Below are 21,509 nucleotides of genomic sequence, written 5' to 3'. Positions count from 1 at the left end.
GAGAGAGAGAGAGAGAGAGAGAGAGAGAGAGAGAGAGAGAGAGAGAGAGAGAGAGCAGTCATTAGGAAGTTCCCTGAGCTGCTTTCCAACTAAGACGGGTGAAAAATGAACCAGCATTGACACTTGGCTCCCTGTGAAAGCCCCGTAACCTCTCCCCCCTTCCGTGGCCCTGGCCTTTTGTTCCTGGAGAAGGGAGCTAAGGTACTTTTTCTCCCAGACCAAAGGCAGCAGGCAAGGAGTCCCCTTGTGCGCACAGCGCCTTTAGATGGCCTTCTCATGGTTATTGTCAATGCAGACTTCCCCAAACAATTGCTCCAGGGAGACACAAAAGCAAAAACATTTGTCCTATTTTTTTAACCTCTTTGTTTTAGATTTTTTTTTCATCCATTCTTTAAATTTCACAGTTTCTATTTGTCTGCAGAGAGACAAACGGAACAGCATGAAGCACATTTTACCGTAGGCCTCACTGGCGATTGGAACAGCCTCAATAGAAATCCAAATTCTAAAACACTGGCCGACTTGGAGGATATGTGAAATTTCAGCTCAGGGCTCTGAAGTCAGATTAGCACAGATTTTTGAACAGCAATGCACTACAATGAAAAGATAAGAAAGTGGGATTGGGGAATTATTTGGGGAAAAGCGTGAAGGAGTCATCTTTTGTTTATCTTGTAGTATCCTGCCCCTATTTGGAAGTGGCTGCTAGACAGGGAAGCATAACAAACCTATGGGAAATTCTTCATTAAAAAAAAAATCCGATTTGTGGTGGTTGTGCTTCAGATACACCACGAAATAGACTGTGAAAACTGAGGAGTAGAAAAACTGTGGGTAGATATGTGGAATTGGTATTGTGGTTTTTATTTTATTTTTTCTTTTTTTAAACCTAGGGTTTATTTTAATAAAAAAAAAAATCTAAGGTTTATGTAAACAGGCAATGTCCCCTCCCCCTTTTCTTTTCCTCTCCTGTTTCCTGTTTCCTTTCTTCTGCCTGCAACCTGCTTCCCCTCCAAGAATTCAGGGCTTTGAGTCAGGCCAGTGTAAAGTGATGTGGAAGACAGTTGGGGATAGCCCAGGAAGAGCCCTGGAGTCCACCTCCTTTTTTTTTTTTTTTTCTTTTTCTTGGATGCAAACAAAGCACCACTCTCCTGTAATGTATGGACCTGACTGGAATGATGTCCTTAAGCATCTCTCTGCCTTTTCATTAAAATTCTCAATTTCAAGGTTTAGAAACAAATGTAAGAATCCCCTTGGGTGTAAAAGTCTTGCATGGCAAATTTTCTTTGCCCTTTCAGAAATAATATTTTTGTTTTCTTTTTAAAAGAAATATAGAGAGCTGTCTGCTAACATTTGAAGCTTTTTAAGGTAACTTCTGTATTTTTGCTTTCTCTAGACTTGAGCGTTGCCATTTAAAATTATCAGGGAAAAACTCAAATCATAGTTTTTTTTTTAATGGTTACTCATTTGTGTCTTTCTTGTGTATATTTGATAACGGTAGTTTAGGGCTCAAGCAAGGGAGGGCGGATAAGTAAACTAGATAACTGTCCACTTGTAGTTTGGAGGTAAAAAATAATTTGGAATTAGCGCGGCAGCGACACATGGGGGTTTAGGGTTTGTGTCAGAAATCTGAGTCCAAACATCTGTGTAGGCCTTGGTGCTCTGGCCTCCACTGGCTGTGCAGGCCTGCAGAGCCTGTCCCCAGGAAAGCCTGCATGCTGTACCATACCCAGCAGGGCCTAGCCACCCAGCAGGTACCAGCCCCTAAATAGAACTGCCTCAAAATCATGGGGTGAACTCAGGCCATGAGCACGATTCAGCTCCAAATGGGTCCTTATTTATTTCAGGGACATTTGTTTGTATGGTTCATTTTTTTGCTCCTCTTCAGAATCTTCATTTTGAAAGCGTCTAGATTATTTAAGCACATGTTTTAAAATCAAGATGGATGTATAATTTAATAAAAATAGAAGGTTCTGGAAGAAGACGTGAATCTACCTAAGCCCAAGTGCACTGTGAAGAGAACCCAGAATGCTGACATCCACTGTATCTTCTCTTCAGAGATCATATTTGCCTTTGCTGAAGTGAAGGGGAGGGAGGGGGGCAGAGAGAGAGAGAGAGAGAGAGAGAGAGAGAGAGAGAGAGATGGGGGGAGAGAAAGCTCAAGACAGCAAGCTCTTACCCCCAGCCAGCAGGTTTGATTGGGTTGGGTCAGTGTAATTTAGCAGCCAGCTAGACATTGGGGCAGGCCTCTGGCGTGGAGAATGGGTAAGGGGAGGAGTAGAGAAGTGGCTAGCTAGCTTTCCCTGATTTATTTAAAAATATTTACCCTTTTGGCTGTTGCCAATTACAGTTTCCAGATGAGATGAGAGTGGGTATGGAGAACTGCAAGGGAAGAATGACCTCTTCTGAGGGTGGGTTTATGTGTCAACAGCGGTCAGAATGGAGCAGGAGATGTCAGGCTGTCACTGCTGGGTAGCCCCTGGGTTTCCTGTCAGGCAGCTGCTCTGGGAAGAAGAGGGTAGCATTTGCAGTATGTATTTTACAGAAACTGGGCTGATCCGTATGTCAGTGCAAAAGTTGCCGATTCCCTCTGAAGAAGTCTTGTTTTTGTTCATGATGAAAATAAGTTTTATCAAGGCAGCCCGCAGCTTCTGTGCAGTACTTTATAGTCATAAATGCTACAGAGGCCATAGATTACCTGACTGTGACTTACCTGTTAATTTTTGCCGGGAACAAAGGCAAGTTTGAGTAGGCCACACAAGGCCTTTAGCTGTTGCAGGATTAAGATTAAAAAAAAAAAAAAAAAAAAAGGCAGGGGGAGGTGTGGGGGGTGGGGTCAGCTCACAGTCCCACTTGTCAGGCCTCTGAGGACCAGGAGCCAATCACCTGTGGTCTAGGACAGAGGCCGACTTTGGGCACTTGTCCTTGTGGCTCTGCCAAAACCTTGTCATCCTCCCAGATCCCTAGAACCTTGTTCTTTGGGTTTTCTAGCTTTTGTTTTATTGAAGGTGTTTATCTGTGACCCTCAGAGGTTAATGACGTCACAAGTTTACCAGGTTGTCCCCTGTTAATAAAAGTTAAGACAAAGGAGGAGAATTACATTTTTTGGGAGTATAAGGTTTTTCTTGTTGTCTTTATCAAACAGCCCGTGAGGTGCTTCCGGGTGAGCAGGGAGGTTTCTGGAGTCTTTCATTTTCTGGAAGAGGCTTGCAGGGGTATGTCTGCTGGGTGGGCCACATTGCCCACGTTATTGCTAGCATCATTGTTTTCATGTATTATTCATAGTCCCCTTTTCAATTAAATTATTAATTGGTTTTCTGTAAGGTGTTCCTGATTCATGTGACTAACATAAATAACAGTGTGTTTTGAAAATACACCACCTGTTCTAGGGCCCGAGGTCAGGCGGCCTGGAAACAGCTCTGCAGTGACTGGACTCTGGTTTACAAAAATCATCCACCACTTTCCTTTGGGGCTTTCCACCCCCTCTCTGTCCTGCCCCCCACTCTCACATGTGACTGAATTTGGCTTGTGCCCTCCTTTGTCCCTAATCGGACATGATTCCCTGGAGGCAATCTTTTCACCCAGGGCCCTAGCTTGGAAAAAAAATTTTTTTTTTTTTTTTGGTCTGTTTTCTGTACTACAATGTAGAGAGGGGTTAACTATAGCCAACAGGTTAGATATTTACATTAATTTGAATCCAGATTGCGCAGAATGCCTTTTACACGGGGACATGGTGGTTTTCATCAGCCAAGCATCGCTTTCCGTCTCTGTTAGTGTGTGCTTAATGCTAATACGATTCCATACATACTGCTCTTCGCCTGGTGAGCTTATTATATTTCTAACACTTGCATGGTTCATTATTGTGCAGTAGGAAAAGCCTCTCGCGGCTGTAAGGCCAGGCTGGGTGGGTGGCTTTCAGAAAGGGAAAAAGCAGGTGTCTTTCTTTCTATGCTGAGAGAATTGGGAGTAGATTCAGGCTGAGGGTGGGATTCTGACAGAGGCCAGGCGACTTCCGGTGAGATTTCTGTGGCGCTGTTTTTGCACAGTGGAGTGGGAAAGGTGAACTTGGGGTTGTATAAGTATGCAGCAATTGCTTTGGCCAACGGGGTGGCTGCATTAAATTTGACCCCGACGGTAGATTTTCCCTGGGAAGGGCCTGATCCCTGCCATCTCTGAAATGTCAGTGCTTTATAAGGCGATGCTCCTTAAAGCACCTAATTGTAAACTGGGGTTCTTGTTACTTTTTTTCTACCTCTCTTCCCTAGCTGTCTTTTTCTTCCTCCTTCTCACCCTTCAAAACCTAGCCTTAAACTCGGAATTCTCCGCAAAGGATGTTTTTTTGTAAGTTTCTGCAGCTGAAAAACAGAAGTGCTCTGTAAAGCAGTTAATAGGATGGGTGTGTGTTTCAAATAAAATTCCTGTCCACATTGGCTAATGTCCCCATGCTAGAGTGGCCTGGCTCTGACGTGGCGGGGCCGAGAGACCTGATGGTTCCGGTTCTGAGCCCCCAGGCTGCTTTTTGTGGCCCGGGGCGAGTTCCTTTCTTCTCACCCGACGTTTCTAGGCCGGCCCCTGACTTTTGAAGAGCCAGGGGTCACTGCCTCCGGGAGATCGGGGCTTTGTTCCCGCCAGCCTGGTTCCCGGGGTGGTGCAGGCCGAGCCGCCAGGGTGTCCCCGGTCCCTGGCTGTGCGAGCGCGGGCCCGGCCTGCCCCGAGGCCCGTGTCCCCCGGAGCAAGTGCCGGGGCCTCGCGTGCCCCGTGTGTGTCCCCGGGTCCCCGCGGGCGGGCGCGGGCACCGTGAGCAGCCCGGCCTGCGCCCGGCACGACTGTAGATGTCAGGCTTTGCCCGGGGAGCCGAGCAGCGGCGGGGCTGTGAGTTTCAAATTAACCTTCCGCTTTGTTGCTGTGTAATGTGGATCCCCGAAGGCCCCCCGCCCCGCCCGCCCCCCTTCCCCGGGCGGTGCGCGCTGCAAACTGCGAGTTGAGCTTCATTTACATAAAGCGATTCCGGCGGGAGGGCGGCCGTGGAGGAGGCGGAGGCGGGCAGGCCGGGGCCGGGGCCGGGGCCGGGGCCGGGCCGGGGACGCCGCGCCCCGTGGGTGAATCCCCGCCGCGCCCCGGGGACCTCCCTCCGGGCGGGCGCCGCCGACCTGCAGCCCGGCCTGGCCCGGCACCATGAGCCCCCCTCCCCTGACGCCGGGTCCCGGGCTCCTGGCCGGCAGCACTGCGGAGCCCCGGGGGCAGCGGGAGGTGGGGAGAATGCCGCCTGGGGCGGGTGAGTTCGGGGCTGCGGTGTCGCTGGAATTTCCCATTGTCGCGCACAGTGGCGCGGCCCCCGGACCTGCGAGTGCCTCCTCCCTCTGGAGGTGTGCGGAGGCTTTGTGTGCCAGGTGAGTGCAGCGCCCTCCCCGCCGCCCGCCCGCCCGCGGGTGCGCGCAGCCGGCCTAGCAGCGCTGCAGGCAGGTGCGGCGAATCTTGGCTGAACTTCTCCTCTCGGGGCGTGTGGGGGAAGGGCGGGCTGCATGGACTTGAACTCCTAGACTCGGGTGGAACCTACCTGGGCTGAGGGCGTCTTTTTAAGTTCTGCTGGGCGCAGAGTACAGTCCTTCCTTCCGCCTTCCCTCCCTCCCTTCTTTCCTCCCTGCCGCCTCCCCTCCTTACTCTTCTCCTGGATTAGTTCCTGCTTTCTGAGCACTTAGGCTACTGGTGCCATGTAGAAGTTTGGGTTCCTTCACCTAAGAGTACGCCCCTTGCAGCGAGAGAGGTCTCTGGTCAGTTCAAAACAATGTGAAGAATGCGCCTGTTGTGCCGCAATTAAAGGGAGAAGCAGAGAGTTGGAGCTGGAGGGCACCTTTGGCGATCATCCTGTCCACCCTCTAATTTTAGTTTGTTCTCACTCTGGAAACACCAGAGCAGCTTTATTTCTCAGGGGAGGGAGTGCAGTGGGAAAGCTACGATATTTGTCCTGTTAAAGGGGAGGAATGCCCAAGTATATCAGTGGCAGGAAAAAATAAAGAGGAAAGTCATCTCTCTAGGTTTGAAGCAAAAGGAACTCACTGGAAAATGGCCTTTTCTGCTTTGGCCTCACCTATGTCAGGATGGGGAAATGCCACCGGGGCTAAGGCTTCAGCCCGACCCCCACTGCTGCGTGTATTCTAAGATGTAGTTTCCCAACATGATGACCTACAATGTGTTAAACTGGTTTAAAGGAAACTTCTGAGCAGGTGGATCCCAAAGGGTCATCCCTCTTCCTCCACCTGTATCATTTAATAGGCCTTAGAGGTTTTTAAAAAGCTAATGGTAACCTCAGAGGGAGTAGACAGATGCCCCACTTGGGCATCCAGGGAAGGGCCCTCTCCTTAAGCTGGGGCCTGCTTGGTGGAATGCATCAAGGCAAAGCACGGAACACAAATTTAAGCCTGGAAGACAGATAGCAAGAAAGTTGCATATCATCTTATTTAATCTCATGCTTTGAGATCCTTGGAGACAAGTCACTAAATAAAGAGTATAATTTAAAGCCCACCCTAGCTGGGGAGACTTTCTTTGCCATCAAGAAGCAGGTGCAGGTTTGTAGAGTGGGCCCCTCGAGTCCCCTCATTCTTAAATTCAGGAGGTGTCAAACCTTCATGTTCTTTTAATGGCTGTGGTTTCTGGATAAGTTTCAAGGGAAACCCGAGGCTGGGCTGGAGAGGGAAGCCCAGTGCTGTCGCCCAGACTGCATTTGATAGGAAAACATATACCTTCAAGGTAACCTGACTGAGGAAGGCTATAGCAGGGCATGAGGGCCTGTTTCTTGTTATCAGAACAGCCACTGGCAGCCTGAGATTCTGACTGTGCCTGTTACCTAAGCATAAAAAACGGGGAACTGAGGCAGGGCCTGAAGGGTACCAGGAGGCCATGGTTCTCTATTTAAGGATTTCAAAACTGGGGTCTGTGGCAACAGGGGCATACCTGGTGTCTGCACACCTGTGTTTGTATTCCTTCTATTCCAAGGGGGCCCTTTCATAGGAGGTGTGGCTGGGAAGGCCAAGAACAACTTCTCCTCTTGCCCTTTCCTAAATTAGAGGACTAAGGAGATTGTCTGGTTTCCAGCATAGTTTTTAGAAAGCATGTAAAGTGCCTCTCAGAAAGGGCTGGGGTCACACTTGGTCTTTTATTTAATTACACAAGTGTTATTTAACAACATGGGACAGATGCAGAAGCAAGCACTTTATACTTTAAAAACAGTCTTTTTGGAATCGCAAGGAATCAAGTAACTTGACTTTCTGTCTTTATGACACGAGTCACTTTCCTTGCCCAACTTCAAAATAATTTTTTTTTTTTTAATGACCACGCTTCCTATGGGATAGAGGGCTGCTGTTTTCTATTTCTCCTGAAAACAGCTTCGATGGACACGGAACCCATTGAGAAATAATTTGCTAACTTTTGGCAGAACAGCACCAACCAAAATCTGAGCTGTTTCTCCAGCCACCTGAAACTTTAATTTTGGTTTTTTCATTTTGGTCTTTTATTTTCACGAATGAATACTGAGGGAGAGTGGAAAGGGCCCAAGTGAAACCATACTCCGCTGATCCGCAGAGCAGGCCTCTGTTTGGCTCATCCCAGCTGGACGGTGAAGTGCCTCCCTTTTTGCTGCTTTGGGATTGAATTTAACTGCTATGTAAACCCAGTGCCAGTTGGACTGCCTAGTTGCAAGGAGCTAAACTAAGCAAGATTTCAGTTTTCATCATTATGACTTTAAATGATGGCTCCTAGCTGCTCCCAGGATGGGCCTGGCTCACCCTGGGTGACCCAGAGGTGGTTAGTTCATTCTGGACTTGCAGGCTGCTGGAAAAGTTATCACCTGGGGCTGGTGGCAATTTGGCTTAGTTCCTTGAGTTCTGGTCACAGGTGGTGTCCAGGGAACATCTCCTTATTGTTGCTGTGTCCTTTCAGTTACCTCTTAGGGGATTGGCTTTTTGGCTTCTGATATGTTAGTATGAGTGCCTGGAAATAAATACTTTGAGGGCCTAAAGCACACTTTTACTTCGAAAATTATTTTTATACAGAGTTGCTGATGTCTCATCTTAAAGAAATAAATATTTAAATGACTGAGCAACATCTTATAAAAGTATAGGGAATTGCTTGTGGTACTTGAAGCCAAAGCCAGTTGTCTTCATACCTACTCTTGAAGAAGAACTAGCTTTTTTCCTTAGCCCATGAGTTTTAGCCTTGACCTGCAGGGAGGAGTAGTGTTGCTGGCCCAAGGAATCTCGTGCCAGCTCTGTCGTGCACACCAGCACTGCAGGGATAATGGGTCTGGTGCAGCGGTAACCTCTATAGGCACAACCTGTGCTGTGGTTTATACTTTCATTTGTTATTAAAATGGTTGTTGCTGTTAGCCCAGCGGATTTCTGTACTGTTTGGGCCTGTTGGCCTACTCTGATTCCCCAGGCTGGGAGTGTTGCCATAAAAACACAATAAGGTGGCAGATTCCTTTACTGTGAACTTCCTAGGGTTATCCAAATGGTCTGGGATGGAACTTTGGTTGTCATGGTTATTGTTAGAAATCCCAGCACAGGTCAGAATCATCATCTTCTGCCTGAGTTCAAAATTAGGGCTGGGGAAATGGGAAACTAGTTTTAATAGAAGCCAGGCGAGGGAATTCCTTTGCAAGAGTGACGTGCAGATCCTAAAGGTGATTGTGTCCAAAGCACAGTGTCCTGCATCCTTAGGTCACTCATATTGAGAAACAAACATACAGAAGTTAAAGTTTCATCACGTTGCCCCAGGGGAGAGACCCATGCAGAAATCTTGGCTCCTTGGCAAGCTGCTTTCAAAATCCAGATTAAGGAGAAACACTACCAAATCAACAACTGTCAGATTTGTTTTCTATATGATTTAAAGTTGGCTGCCACACTGTTCTCTTTGAACATGTGGGAAGTGACAATCAGATGTTAGAGGGCTTTCTCTTCCTGCCCCCCTTCAGCTAATATGGTAAATGACTCCTCTGTGGACGGGACTGGGGACAGAGGGAAAGCCAAGCTTAGCTCCGATTGACAGCAGCATTGTGTGACTACTTCAGAAGCAGTGACACACGGGGAGTTTTTTTTTTCCCTTTCTGATTTTCATTCACTAGGCCAGGGGACAGTGTGGGGAGGACAAGGCAGGAGTCTAGCAGTGACAAGTGTGTTTCTAGAGAGTTCTTTGCCTAAGGAAGTTGCCCTGCTTGTAACATTTACAGGTGATTTTTATTTTCCTTTCATGTCCCTGCCTTTTTTTTTTTTTTTTGCCCTTAATTCCTAGTGTTTCTTCCTTTTGCAAGGAAAAGGTTGCAAATAAAAATGGGGAAGGAAACATGGGAAGTTTAGGAGCTGGTAGATTTGATCATTTCAGTGTAGGTTTCCTATTTTGTTAGTTTTTAATCCCAGTCAGGGCCTTCTTTTTAGTAATATGCATGGGTTTCACCTGCCTTGTGGGCTGGCTCTGCTGCGTTAAGGCTAGAGGGTTAGCAAGCTTCCCTGTCACCGGGAGGATCAGGAGTGGGGGGGAGTGATATTACTCCTCAAGAGGGGCCTTAGCTGGCCTCTGCCCTGTGGAGGGCCTAGGTGGCTCAGCTGCGCGCTCTGAATTTTGCCTCTTAGATTTTCCTCCTCCTTTTCCCTCCCTGGAGTGTCAGGTAAAGCTTCCAGGGAAGAGCAACTTGAAGCAGGTGAACCCTGTGCTGCCTTCCCACTCCTGCCCTTTCTGGCTGGTGCTGGTTTGGGACTGAAGCCCTTGAGTCCTCTCTTAAGATTATCTTGACTGTAATCTGAAGTAGGCTTTTGGGGGCAATAGTTAGGAATGTATGGACTATCTTCAGTCATCAAGGAGACTCCAACTGGAACTGGGAAAGCTGGCTCCATGGGGCCCAGGGAAAGGACGGTGGAATTTTCTTCTGAGGCAGATTTCATGCACTGTCCTGAAAGTGATTTCGACCACAAACCTTTGATCTGGGAGTGAGCCCCTGCCCCCATGCTTTTGGAGACCTCAGTTGGTGACTGCTTAGACCTCCTACTCTTTGTGTATTGGGAAGGGGTGTTAAAGAGTAGGGCTGAGCGTCAGCTGGGTGGGGCTGGGGGTGTAGGGGATTGGGAAGGGGCAATGGGTTTCCTTGATTAGTAAGAAGGGCTGAACGGTGGGGTAGGCAGAAGAGTTTTGCTTAAGTTTCTTGGTTGTCCCTGTCTCTGTCCAGGAAGGTGACATATTCTGAGAGTCTTGGTTGAGCTGGATTTTGATAATCTGTCCCTGTGCATGTCCATCATGGGCTCTGCATTTTAGCGTTGCCTCAGTCCACAGTGGACATGTGTCTTCTCATTTGAGCTCCTGCCTGATCAGAGAGGGGTTGGAGTCAGATGAGCTAAGTGTAGAAAAGGCTGTGGGGCTTCATTCAGGATCTGATTTCAGCCTTGAAGCCCCCAAAGTCCTGTAAATGCCTGTTCAAATACAGAAGTCTCTTTTTGCTGTCCTAAAAAGCTCATTTTAAAAAGAGCATATGCTTCCGGAAGTCTATAAAAAAGTATGTATGTGTAGACATGAACTTATTCGCTTCCCACACTTACGGCCTCTGAGTGGCCTATTTTGGACCTCTGCGCTTCCTGACAACTTTGTCCAGTGGCAATACGCTAAAGAACACGTGGGTGCTTTTTTCTGCTTCTCAGCAACTTTTTTTTTTTTTTTTAAACAATTTTTCTTAACTGCTCAAGAAACAATGCAAGCCTCTTCCACCGTTTCAGGCGCTGCTTCCTAAAATGCTCTTTGGCTCTGGGCCTTGGTTCTTAATGCACATTTGGCTGGTTGGGGGAGTGGTTTTTGCTTTCCTTGTAACAGCTCCACCATTTCTCTGCGGAATATGTGCATCCTTGTTAAAGTGTCAAGTCAACTTCTGGACACGTGAGGGAGAGGCCCGCAGCCTTCAGCTTGTGTGTCAGGCGGCTGACGTCACTCCTCGGGCAGCAGCTTTTAACTGCAGTCTCTGTTCTGCCAGGTTCTCCAGTGGTATCGCTTCGTTTTATTTATTCAGTCATTGCTGGCAGGAGGCAGGCGTTCGTGAAGATAGTCTGGACACCTGACTCTTACGGGCATGCGCTTCATGGGCCCAGGTGGTACCTTTTCCTAAGATAGTGTCCTCACTTTGGAAGGGTAGTTCCAGGTAAAGGGTAGCAGAAGTGAAAATGGTCGGGTGTGCCTCCCTTCCCTGCAGCTGTCTCTCTCTTTTTTTTTTTCCAGAGAGGAAGTTAATCTCCATATTCCTTCAACAGGTGTCTCTGGTGGGAAGCACTGGATTTTACACCATTTAGGAAAAGATCATCAATTTATTTTGTCCTTCCTGTGGGAATCTAAGCATTGTCCAGACAGTGAAGAAACTGGGTGACAGCGAGTCCGTGCAAACTCCCAAGTGCCTCAGGTGGAGTGAGGGGATATGGTTTTCCTCACGGGAGGCCCTAGCTGAGGAACAGAAGGCCATTTGAGTTATCCCTTGAAACAGGGACTCGGTGGTTATTCATACTCAGTTTTGTGGGAGCAGCAGAGGTGAATCAAACTAGGTCATTGCTTAGAAAGCCCACCTTCACGGCCGTCAGAGTGAGATGCAGCACAGCTGAGCCTACACTGTGTGACTTTGGGCCAGTCACTTAATACCTTTGAGCCTCATTTATTTCATCTGTAAAATGGGCATGCTATGTACTTTCCATCTATAGGGGTAAATGCAGTGAAATAGAAAACAGAGCTCCATGGGCCCCTCCACAGTCAGGGCTCATCCCGCGTCTTTTTCCTGTTTGGTTCCTGTTGATAGCCTTGGCTACCTTTCATAGTCCAACAGCCTGTTAGAAATCAATGCAAAGGTCCAGTATTTCTTCCACTTTCCCCCTCAGGGCTAAGAATAAAGCCAACCCTTTGTGACATCTTGCAACTATGTTCAGGGGTGCAAGGGTCTGCAGTAGGTACAGTGTCCCCAACCCTTCCTGCATGCCCTCGCCCCACCCCCAAGCTGGCAGGCGGCCTTCTAAGTGAGCAGCCCACTCAATGACCCACCTAGAGAGGACTTCCCGGCCTGGCTTGTATATGCTAATAGGCCTGACTTGTCCTGGCTTGTTTGTAGTGATTTGTGGAAGCATTTATATGCAAATACTATCAACTTGCTGAGTTAATTATCATGTGCCTCCTCCTGCCCCCTCCTGCATTGCCTCCCAGTCTGGCTGGCCTATTCTTTCAGGCCTGCGCTCTCCCAGTCCTTGCCTCCTCTACCAGTTGTCCTGTACCCTTCCCTTACTTGGTAGGCCTGGCCACAGCTCCTGCACTGCTCGGTTGACTGTCCTAGGAACCTGGACCTCGCTGGGTGGGCAGACATTGGGTGAGCTGGGTGTGACAGTGGCTGGCCAGTTCCGACCCTGCCAGAGAGGCACCTGGCACATGTAAGTGTGCTCAGCTCCTGTGCTCTGAGCTTTGGACCCCATTTTTAACAGCTGCTGTGAAAAACAGCTGTTGAGACATATTGATCCTTCACACTTGGCTCCTAGTCTTTGAATAAAGTGGTTATAATTTTTAAATTAATATGATTTCCCTGCATTGTTTAGGCCACTGAAATTTATCATCAGTTTTGAGTCCCCGGAGGCTGTCCCCTCCTGCCCTATCCTGGAAATCTGAGTGGGCCTCAGACCTAGCTTCCTGGTTGTGTGGACAGTTACGGGGTGGGTCGTTCTCCGTTGAGGGAGTGTGCGCTGTGGTATCCCTGGCTCCTCCTCTTGATGCCAGCTACACCCCACTCCATGAGAATCTGAACGGCCTCTAGGAGCTGCCTGGGGAGCTGAACTCGCCTGGCTGAGAAGCACTGGGATAAAGGCTGCACCTGTTTCTCCTGAATGGAAAGATGACAGGTTCCCAGCCCCTCCTTCACGGTAGCTCTCTTCTCTGCAGCCTGAGTCTCTGTGTGAGTTGAGCAACCTCGGAGTTTCTGATTTGATCCATCTGATAATCAGATGTTGCAGTTTGCTTCATTTTATGGTGGTCTTCTTAGGGAATAAATCCCCGGACTTTTCCTTTCAGAGCACCCTGTAGTGGGCTAGTGTTTGGGTTGGTAACTTTTCCTGGTCTAGCCTGCTGTCCTGCGAGCGCAAACCCTATGTAGAAGTTTGTTGGTAGATATTCATTTATAGTACAGAGAAACAGGAGGAGCTAAGTTTAAAAAAAAAAAAACACCACAGATTTTATGCATAGTTTTACATTGCTATTATTCTCTTAGCATTGGCCCCTCAGCTCCCATTGGACAGCGGATGGGGGTGGCTCCATATGGGACATTTCTCCTCTAGGATGACCCTGGTCCTTTCCAGCATGCAGTAAGGTCGTTTTCTACAGAAGTTTCTTTCCCTCTCTGTTTTTCTTAGTGTTTCTTCCCTCCACAGTAGGGCCTTGGCTGCACAGCTGTGGCCTGGGGCTGAGGCCCAGGGAGCTGGGGCTCTAATCTCTGGGAAGCTCCCCGACCTCTGCGGGGGAGGCCCTGCGGCCAGCACCCTGGGCCCAGCCAGGAAGAGGGTAAATATTCCGAGGGCTCTACAGACACTCATACTGCGCAGACTGATGGTTCGGGTTAATTTTGTGTACAAGGTCTCTCTTGTTGGACAAGGGGGTGAAAGTCCACAGCTGTGACCGGACATAGGGGAAGGGCCTACTGGGAGGGATGACCTTGTTTTGGAAAAGTCTGAATGGAATACTGATGGTTGAGATCTAAGAGGAAGATGTATGTGTGTGTTTGACTGGGCCTGCAGATAAGGTACAGAGTATTTTAAAAGTTACTTGAGTGCAACCTCCCAGATAACCGCATGCCTGAGGCCAGTTACAATTTATGGCCAGCTGGTAGTCACTGCTGTGTCCTAGCCTCACTTTATCTTTGGAGTCCAGGCTCTGTAGCTTAACTGGTAGTACTCTGTTGTTTATTTTATCTTTTTGGGGGCAGGGGGTACAATGGGGGTTTTGATCAGGTTTTGGTAGTGGAGCATAACAGCATTTTGTAATACACAAAGAGCTGTTCATATTTCTGCTACAGGGCGCTCTGGGGCGGGTCAGTCTTCACTGTTTCTAGTAAGATGCAGTAGGGTTCTGCACTCCAGAGCTGCCAGGAGCTTGGGGTACAGGTCCCCATTTGAATAGTTCTCTGAGTCCCGGGTTTCTGGCATTCCCGAGCTCCGTCTTTTTGCTTTTTTCTGTGGCCTCTTCGCGTCCTGGAACCTCATGGGCCCCTGGCCAGCACGCCCAACTCACTGTCCTAGGAAATGGCTGTGGAGGAGGCTCCTAGTTTCTCTGGATAACTGATGAGTGGTGGTATCTCATACCTCACTGTGTCATTCTAGAAGAAGATGACTGCCTTCTAAGTAGGCGAGAGGCCCAGAATTGACCAAGCTATGGTGGAATTTTCATGAATGCCTTAGAGTATCAACTGGATCATCCTCTCCCGATCCCAGTATACCTAGAAGGAACCGTACACTCAGAATACACTCTTAGACTTTGCTTTGGGAAAAAGTAGAATGGTTTTGAACTTGCTCGGACTTTGGATGTGGCATTTAGGTGTGGCCCTTAAGCCTCACATTATTTCTTATTTGTAGTTTGATGCGGAATATTCGTTGGGGGGGGGTCTCTTACCTGCCAGGCAATAGGATCACATGAAAGTTCTTCTGATCTTAGGCCGTAATCTGTAGAGAAAAAAGTCTTTGTTGATAGATGGGAGCAGAAAGTTTATGTTTATTTATTTATTTATTTGAGAATGGAGGATATAGCCATAGGTTATTTTAGACCCTTCACACTGTGCTGTAAACCACTGCCATCTGCCTTTTTTTTTTTTTTTTTTTTAATACTTTTTCATTTTAAATCCTCTAAGACAAAGGGACCTGGAAGCTCAGACCTGTCCTGCCACATTCCTGAGTAATTTGGTTTTGATTAACCCAAGGAGAGAAGTTGGTTTCTCCTAGCGACCGACCGACAAGGGGCTGGGCCCGAGGGGATCCTAGCACCAGGAGGGGCAGTTCTGATACACTGGCCCCCTCTTCTCTCTCCTCCTCGCCCCTCAGCCTCGCCTTTCCCTCCTCTCCCCTCTCCTCCAGCCTCTACTCTCCCCCACTTCCAACCTCTCCCTCTTTATAAAGGCCAGGCAGGAGTTCTTTGCACTTTACGGCTCTCCACGTGGAAGTGTCTCCTGCAGCTTGGGGTGGACCGACCAGGGTGGATTCCCCCACCCCTTCTTCTTCAACTCTTTCTTCCCCCCACAAAGCTGCAGAGCACATTCCTGTGCTAATCCTGCTGCTGGAGGAATGCAAATGGCTGTAATTGTGTGCCCCAGGATGGGCTGAACGCATCTGTGCAGCTTTTCTTCTTTGAAGAGGTGGCTAAAAAGTTCATTTACATAGAGAAATGAGACTGGCCTGTGATCCCTTGTGGTAGAATAGGCGCTTTCTAATAGGAAAGGGGCCTCATCTGTGGTGTCTGTGCCTGCCTCCACCTTCCTCTTCCACTGTGTGTGTGTGTGTGTGTGTGTGTGTGTGTGAGAGAGAGAGAGAGAGAGAGAGAGAGAGAGAGAGAGAGAGACAGACAGACAGACAGACAGACAGACAGACAGACACAGAGACAGACAGACTGAGACCAAGCTCCTGCTGGACACGCATTAGGGGAAGGGTAGTTAAAAGGGCTGCTGTGCTCTGGATAGTACAAAATCAAGCTGCAGCAGGGGAAAGGCCTTGGGTCTTGGGTCATCCTCCTATTAAACCATAATAAAAAACTTCCCATTGTATTTTTAAGAGCATGTATGGGGCTCAGAAGCAGCTGTAAATATTTTAGAATTGCTGCCTCACTCTTGAACTACTGTAGTTGTGTTGCACACCTGACCCCACCTTTTTGTTTTTTTAATTTATCTGATACACTCTGGATATTAAGATTACTGAACCAATTACAAGTATCCTCAGAGTCAGTGCGTTTTTGTCGCTTTGGGTTGGTTAATGTTGAGAATAGTCAAGAAGAATGTGTCTCAGTCCCATCCAAGGACATTTTCTCCTCTCTCAGTCTGAAGTTGAAAGATGGGTGGAGGTTCTAGGACTCAACTGTCCAGTAGAAATGCAGAGCAAACCACTTAGGTAGCATTAAGTTTTCCAGTAGCCATATTGAAGAGTTAAACAGAAACGGGGATTAACTTTAATAATATGTATTTATTTAGTTCAGTATATTTAGACAAAGAATGAGCATAATGAAAACTGTTCATGAGTTTTTTGTATTGGAACCACCACACCTTTGAAATCCCTGCGTATTGTACAGTGGGCTGGCGGCTGCTTGTTGGACCCTGCTGCTCTGGACGTAAAGACCTACCCTGGCTCTAGGCGATGAAGCCGCCCTGTCGCCAGCTGCTTCCGCTTGCTGGGGTTCAGGGCTACATGTTGATTCTGTACCTAACCCCCATCTCATGCACTTGGGGTTGTTAGGGGGCAGGAATGGAATGCTGGTGTGGGCAGGCGTTCCATCTGCTGCTTCCTGGCATGCAGGTGGACCTTGGAGGGGTTCACCTAACTTCCAAAGCTTGGCCCAAATTCGCACCACAGGGGCAGCAGGGAAGACAGCTCATGCGTGCGAGTTCTGGTGTGTTTTTCACTGCCTTATAAGTGTTGTAGAAATCACAGATGAGGGGCCGGGGAGATGGCTCAGTAGAATAAGCAAAGTGCAAGGACCTGAGTTCAATCCCCGGTTCCACCAAAGCGGGGGTGGGGGTGGGGGAGATGAACAGAACTGCAAGGAGCTGCTAGAAACTGTCCTTGCACCTTCTCCTCAGCAGGTTCTGTGGCAGTATTGTGTAGGAATGGAGCCCACAGTGCCAGTGGGGTCCTTACTCCGCACTGTGCTGGTGTCTCCTGCTTCTAGGCTGGTGGCCCAGGACCTGTGTGGTGTGCTGTGTGGAGGGAACTTGGGGGCTCCAGGGCTGCTCAGTGGGAAGGGGAAGAGCTGCTGTGGGTGAGGTGCCAGTGCCAACAGAACTCCTCTTCTCCTCCTGGTGCTTATTTGGATGTCTGATTTCTCTCGTTATTCCAACGCCATGTTATGGAAGCAACCTCTTTCCCTCATCTAGGGCTGGTGGCTTTTCTGCTTGGAGAACAGAGGGACAGAGGTGATACAGAAAAATCAGACATGGCTTTCTTTGCCTGGGAGGATAAGAGATAGCATAGAGGTACGGAGCCCAGCCGTGTGTGTGTGTGTGTGTGTGTGTGTGTGTGTGTTGAGGGGATTGAACCCAGGACCTTGTGCATGCTGGGCAAATGGTCTACCGCTGAGCTACGCTTCTAAGCCCAACTTTGATTTTTTAAAAGAGGTTGTTAATATTCTGTCGATACCTGTTTTATTTGCTTGTTCCCCCAAGAAAGGACTTCTTCCCAGAGCGAGGTGACTTAAGTCCCACTGATATCACAGTTCTTAGCAAAACAGAGTTGCTGACTTCTAGCAGGAAGAGCAACTGTGAATCGCGTCCTATGGTGCACGTTTCTTTCAGAGTGACGTTAAGCGCCGGTGTCTCCTCACTATTGATCTTCACATTCCTGAGTCAGTGCATGTGATAAGAACAGCGCTCCTTGGCCGTTGCTGTTCCCAGTGCACCCAGCCAGCTCCTGTCTATCCAAGGGCCTTGTTTGGGTGGCTGGTGGGATTTGTACCCCAGGTAAACTGAGAAGTAAGTGTGGATTGGGGCTTTTAGGGAGGGGAGGTATCTAATTCCTTTAACAGGCTGGCTTCCTGGGCTGGCAGGAAAAAAACCCATGGAAGTGTGAGGTGGAGGGCCCCCCTCTGCTGGGGACAGGCGTCACAGCTGTCTGACCCCGGGTGAAAAGTTCAAATCTGCATTTAAAAGGAGCGCCACAACCTGCCCCCCTTCCCCCAGTCAAGTTGAAACTGTTCTTGTAGAGGATGCAAGCAGGCCTTGCACCAGGACATCAAACGACTCTAGTTCACTTGGGCCAAGACCCACAGTGCTGGGGGCTTTGGGAAGGAAGGAGAGCTGAGTGGGAGCTCTTCTAATAAGGAGTTCTTGAATAACAATAGTTGTTGCAGCCTAAGTCCTGGAAGTGCCTGGGGCTGGGAGTGGATTTCTTCCTCTGTCAGAGGGCTGAATTTAACTCCTTTTCATACTGTTTTAGGAGAGGCTCTCTAAGGTCATTATGGGTTGTGCAGAGGTGCCCTCATGGCTAGAAGGGACCCTGGGTAAGCGGGGCAGGATGGCATCTGGTGGCATTCAGACCGAGGAGGGTTGCTTCTCTGTCTTGTGGTTTAGAATACACCCATGGCAGGGCCCCCTGAGAAGCCCTCCAGCCTCTCCTAGACCCTCCTGCTGGCCCCAGAGAGGACTGCAGTTTTCTGTGGCTCCAGTGGATAAGAATGAAGATAGGCCCCACAGAGTCCAGGAAGTGCTCAGTGAGGGGAAATGGAATGGGTAGGGAACCTCACAGCTTGCGTGCCCCATGCTGCAAAGTGACTGTCCCCTTCTCTGCTCTGTAGCACACTCCTGTGCCTCTGCCCCAAAAGGCTGTCACGGCCCTGCCCCAGCCCTGCCTGGAAACCCCTTGGTGCAGGCTCTGATTTGTTTACTTGAGCATTAGGTGAATGTAAACAGTTCAACCTCTCTGATTTTACATCCCTAAAGGGTCTGAGTGTGAATACAAATGGGTATTAGGCCCCTGTGGTTTCAATGACTTTCCCCCACCCCCTCCTGGTGCTAACTAGCAGGTCTTTAACCTGCCAGAGGAAGAGCGAGACCTTTGCAAGCTTTAGGATTTCTTGAGGCCTCCTTTTTCTTTTTCTTTTCTAACTTTTTTTTTTTTTTTTTAAAAAAAACTCCTTAGCTTTTAACGTAAGTGTTGCAAGGCTCCCTCTGTAGGACTCATGGTTTTAGGGTGCAAAAGAAGACATCTTCTGTCCAGAGGAAGTCAGCTGTTTTGATCTCTTGTTTGAAGAAGAAGAGTTTTCTAGGTTTCCCTGTCCTGGTCCAGTGCCCTTACACTTGGGGAGTTGCCTGCTGTCTTATGGAATCTTCTAGTGCTGAGGATTCCAGGTGGCAGACCACACCTTTGTTTCCTGCTTTCTGAATGTCATTTTGAGAGGGTGATTGGGAGCTAAGGCTTTGGACCCCTGGGGAGTTTGCAGTTCGCCAACAGTGTAGTCTCTGGGAGAGGGTGTCAGTTTGGCCATTTTTTTTTTTTTTTCTGAACCAGGGATTGAATTGGCCAGTTTTTAACACATCACCTTGATCTGTCCCCCTCTAGCTTGGGGAAACATTATTTTTTTTCTTTCTTTTTTTAGGGTAATCTTAGGAACTTGAGAATCTTGAGGGCCGTATCAGGCCCTTCACCACAGGCTTCCAGAATGCACATTCTGTTGGACTGTGGGTGAGCTCTGAAATTTCAGTGCCTTCTCTCTGCAGGCCATCGCTGCCTCTGGATGCCACACCCCTATCCTCAGCTCCTGAAGGGGCCACCCCTCTTTTCAGCCAGAGGGCCACTGTGACCTGCAGCATGTCTCCCTCCCTGTACTGGCGCGTTCTGGTCTGTGCGTTCAAGGCCCTGCAGTCTGTTCTCTGTGGTGGCTCTAAGTCCAGTCACGCCATCACAGGGGCATTTTAATTAGCAGTGCCTTAGTCATTAGTGAGTTATTGTTTTTGTCTGGAAACACTTAAGTACTGTTTACTCGATGTCTCAATGAAATGCAAAACAGCAATTAAGCAGAAATTTGTTGTGTGAGGCAGGGACCAAAACGGACCCTCACAAGCTGGTTGTGGTTCCTCCATATGAAGGAAAATCTCTTTTCTCCTTTGGCCTCCTGATAACTGGGATGCTCCAGATCCTCGGGTTCTTCTCTGACCTGCCCCCTAGAGTTATCAGATAGAAGTACTTGGGAAGTTGGCAGCTTCCTGTGTCCTTTCTTCATTGACATGGACATTTGTGTTTCACCAAGTGTTAATGTTTACCCCTACACCTTTTTTTTGGTTGGTGACCTGGAATATTTCAAAATCCTTTCAATTGAAGATTAATTATTGGTGAAACTCTTGCATATCCTCATGTGATGATTTGTAAGACCTGAGTATGTTTTCCTCATTTGTTCTTGAAACTAATGACGTTGTTGGTCTGATAGACCCTTTGTGACCATGTGGGCATGGTGGGATGATGGGATAATATCCCTTTTACTTAAAAAAAATCTTTGTATCGATTAGTGAACAAGAAGTTGAAGGTGAAGAATTCCGGCTGAGGTGGAGTGGAGAGGCAGTAAGATCAAAAATAAAAGGACGAATTCACGTGACCCTTGTGCAATTCAGATAAGTCTCGTGGAGCCCAGTGGAAGGAGTTAGTGTGAAAAAGAACAGACCAGACAGCTCCCTCCAAGAACTTCTGCTTTGCTAGCCCCTCTTCCCATGTAAGTGTTATGGGAAATGGCTGAGGGGCCACCGTAGCTCTGAACATTAGCGCTTGGACTCCTGTGCGGGGGACACATTGGCCTAAAACTCTTTGCACCAAGCTCATCGTTGGGACCCCAGGTTCTCATTGCTGCGGCTCTTACCTTGTGCTTCCTGTTTCTTCCTTTCTTCCCCTCTCATTGCCTTCAAACAATATCTTCTGACTTCCAGATTTCTGATAAATTGATAAGAGGCATTGCGTGAGTCAATAGAGCTGTAGACATTTTGCCAATATAACCCCGGCTGTATTGATCTGCCAGTAAATTAAAGTCTTACTTAGAGGCTGCCAATATTTCTAATCTCCTGCCTCACCAATTACATCCTCCCAGCTACCTGGAAGGAGGACTTGAGCCTTTGAACCTTTGTGTTGCTATTGGGAGGGAGGCAGTTGCCTTCTATAGGGTAGGGGCCGCTTGCCGTGCCTCTGTGGTAGGAGAGGGGGGAGTGCAGAGGAAACGGAGCCAGCTTATATCCTTGTGTGCAATCTGTTTTCATGCTACAAGGTTCATTAGGCAAAATTGCTGGAAAACAAATTCCATCATGGTGGTCACGTACATCTTCTACCAAATCTGCAGGCTGCTCTTGCCCTTGGATGGATTCCAAGTTTGGAGATGGAGAAAGTTGACAGTAGCTAGTATTGAGTATCTTGGGCCTACTTTATGACTTTCACTTTCTTAAAAGACCACTTTTCTGTTGCACTGGAGAGAGAGGGGGGGTTTGATTAAAAGCTGAGTAACTAGTGTTTATGTCTCACACACACACACACAAAACCCCCTAGACCATGCCCATGACCTTGTGGAAAAGAAGAGGTAGGCCACAAATTAGGATGCACTGGAAATGAGTGTACATGCAAGATTTTTTTTCTCATGTGTTTTGTTGGCCTATCACTGGAGCAGGAGGATGATGTAGGGAGAGTTTATTGCTCAGTCCCTTGTCCCTTTTGCTATGTCAATCCCCTCGCACTAGTTTGAAGTGGACCAGCTGCCACAGGTCCACACAGGAACAGTGGGGCTTGCAGAACTCCCTGCCAGGATTCTTCCTT

General features: G+C 48.3%; 1 protein-coding gene across 1 annotated transcript in view; it reads left to right on the top strand.

Moving 5' to 3' along the window:
• Positions 1-5,082: 5,082 nt before the first annotated feature.
• Zfhx3 (zinc finger homeobox 3) overlaps positions 5,083-21,509 on the top strand; it is a 246,422-nt gene continuing 229,995 nt past the window's right edge. Inside the window, exon 1 of the mRNA XM_023709185.1 lies at positions 5,083-5,381. The gene's annotated coding sequence lies outside the window, so the exon portion shown is untranslated. The remainder of the gene's footprint in view (positions 5,382-21,509) is intronic.

The sequence above is a fragment of the Octodon degus genome, unplaced genomic scaffold (assembly GCF_000260255.1).
Source record: "Octodon degus isolate 3935 unplaced genomic scaffold, OctDeg1.0 scaffold00011, whole genome shotgun sequence".
In the NCBI taxonomy this organism is placed as follows: domain Eukaryota; kingdom Metazoa; phylum Chordata; class Mammalia; order Rodentia; family Octodontidae; genus Octodon; species Octodon degus.
This window is presented reverse-complemented; position numbering and strand designations above follow the sequence as displayed.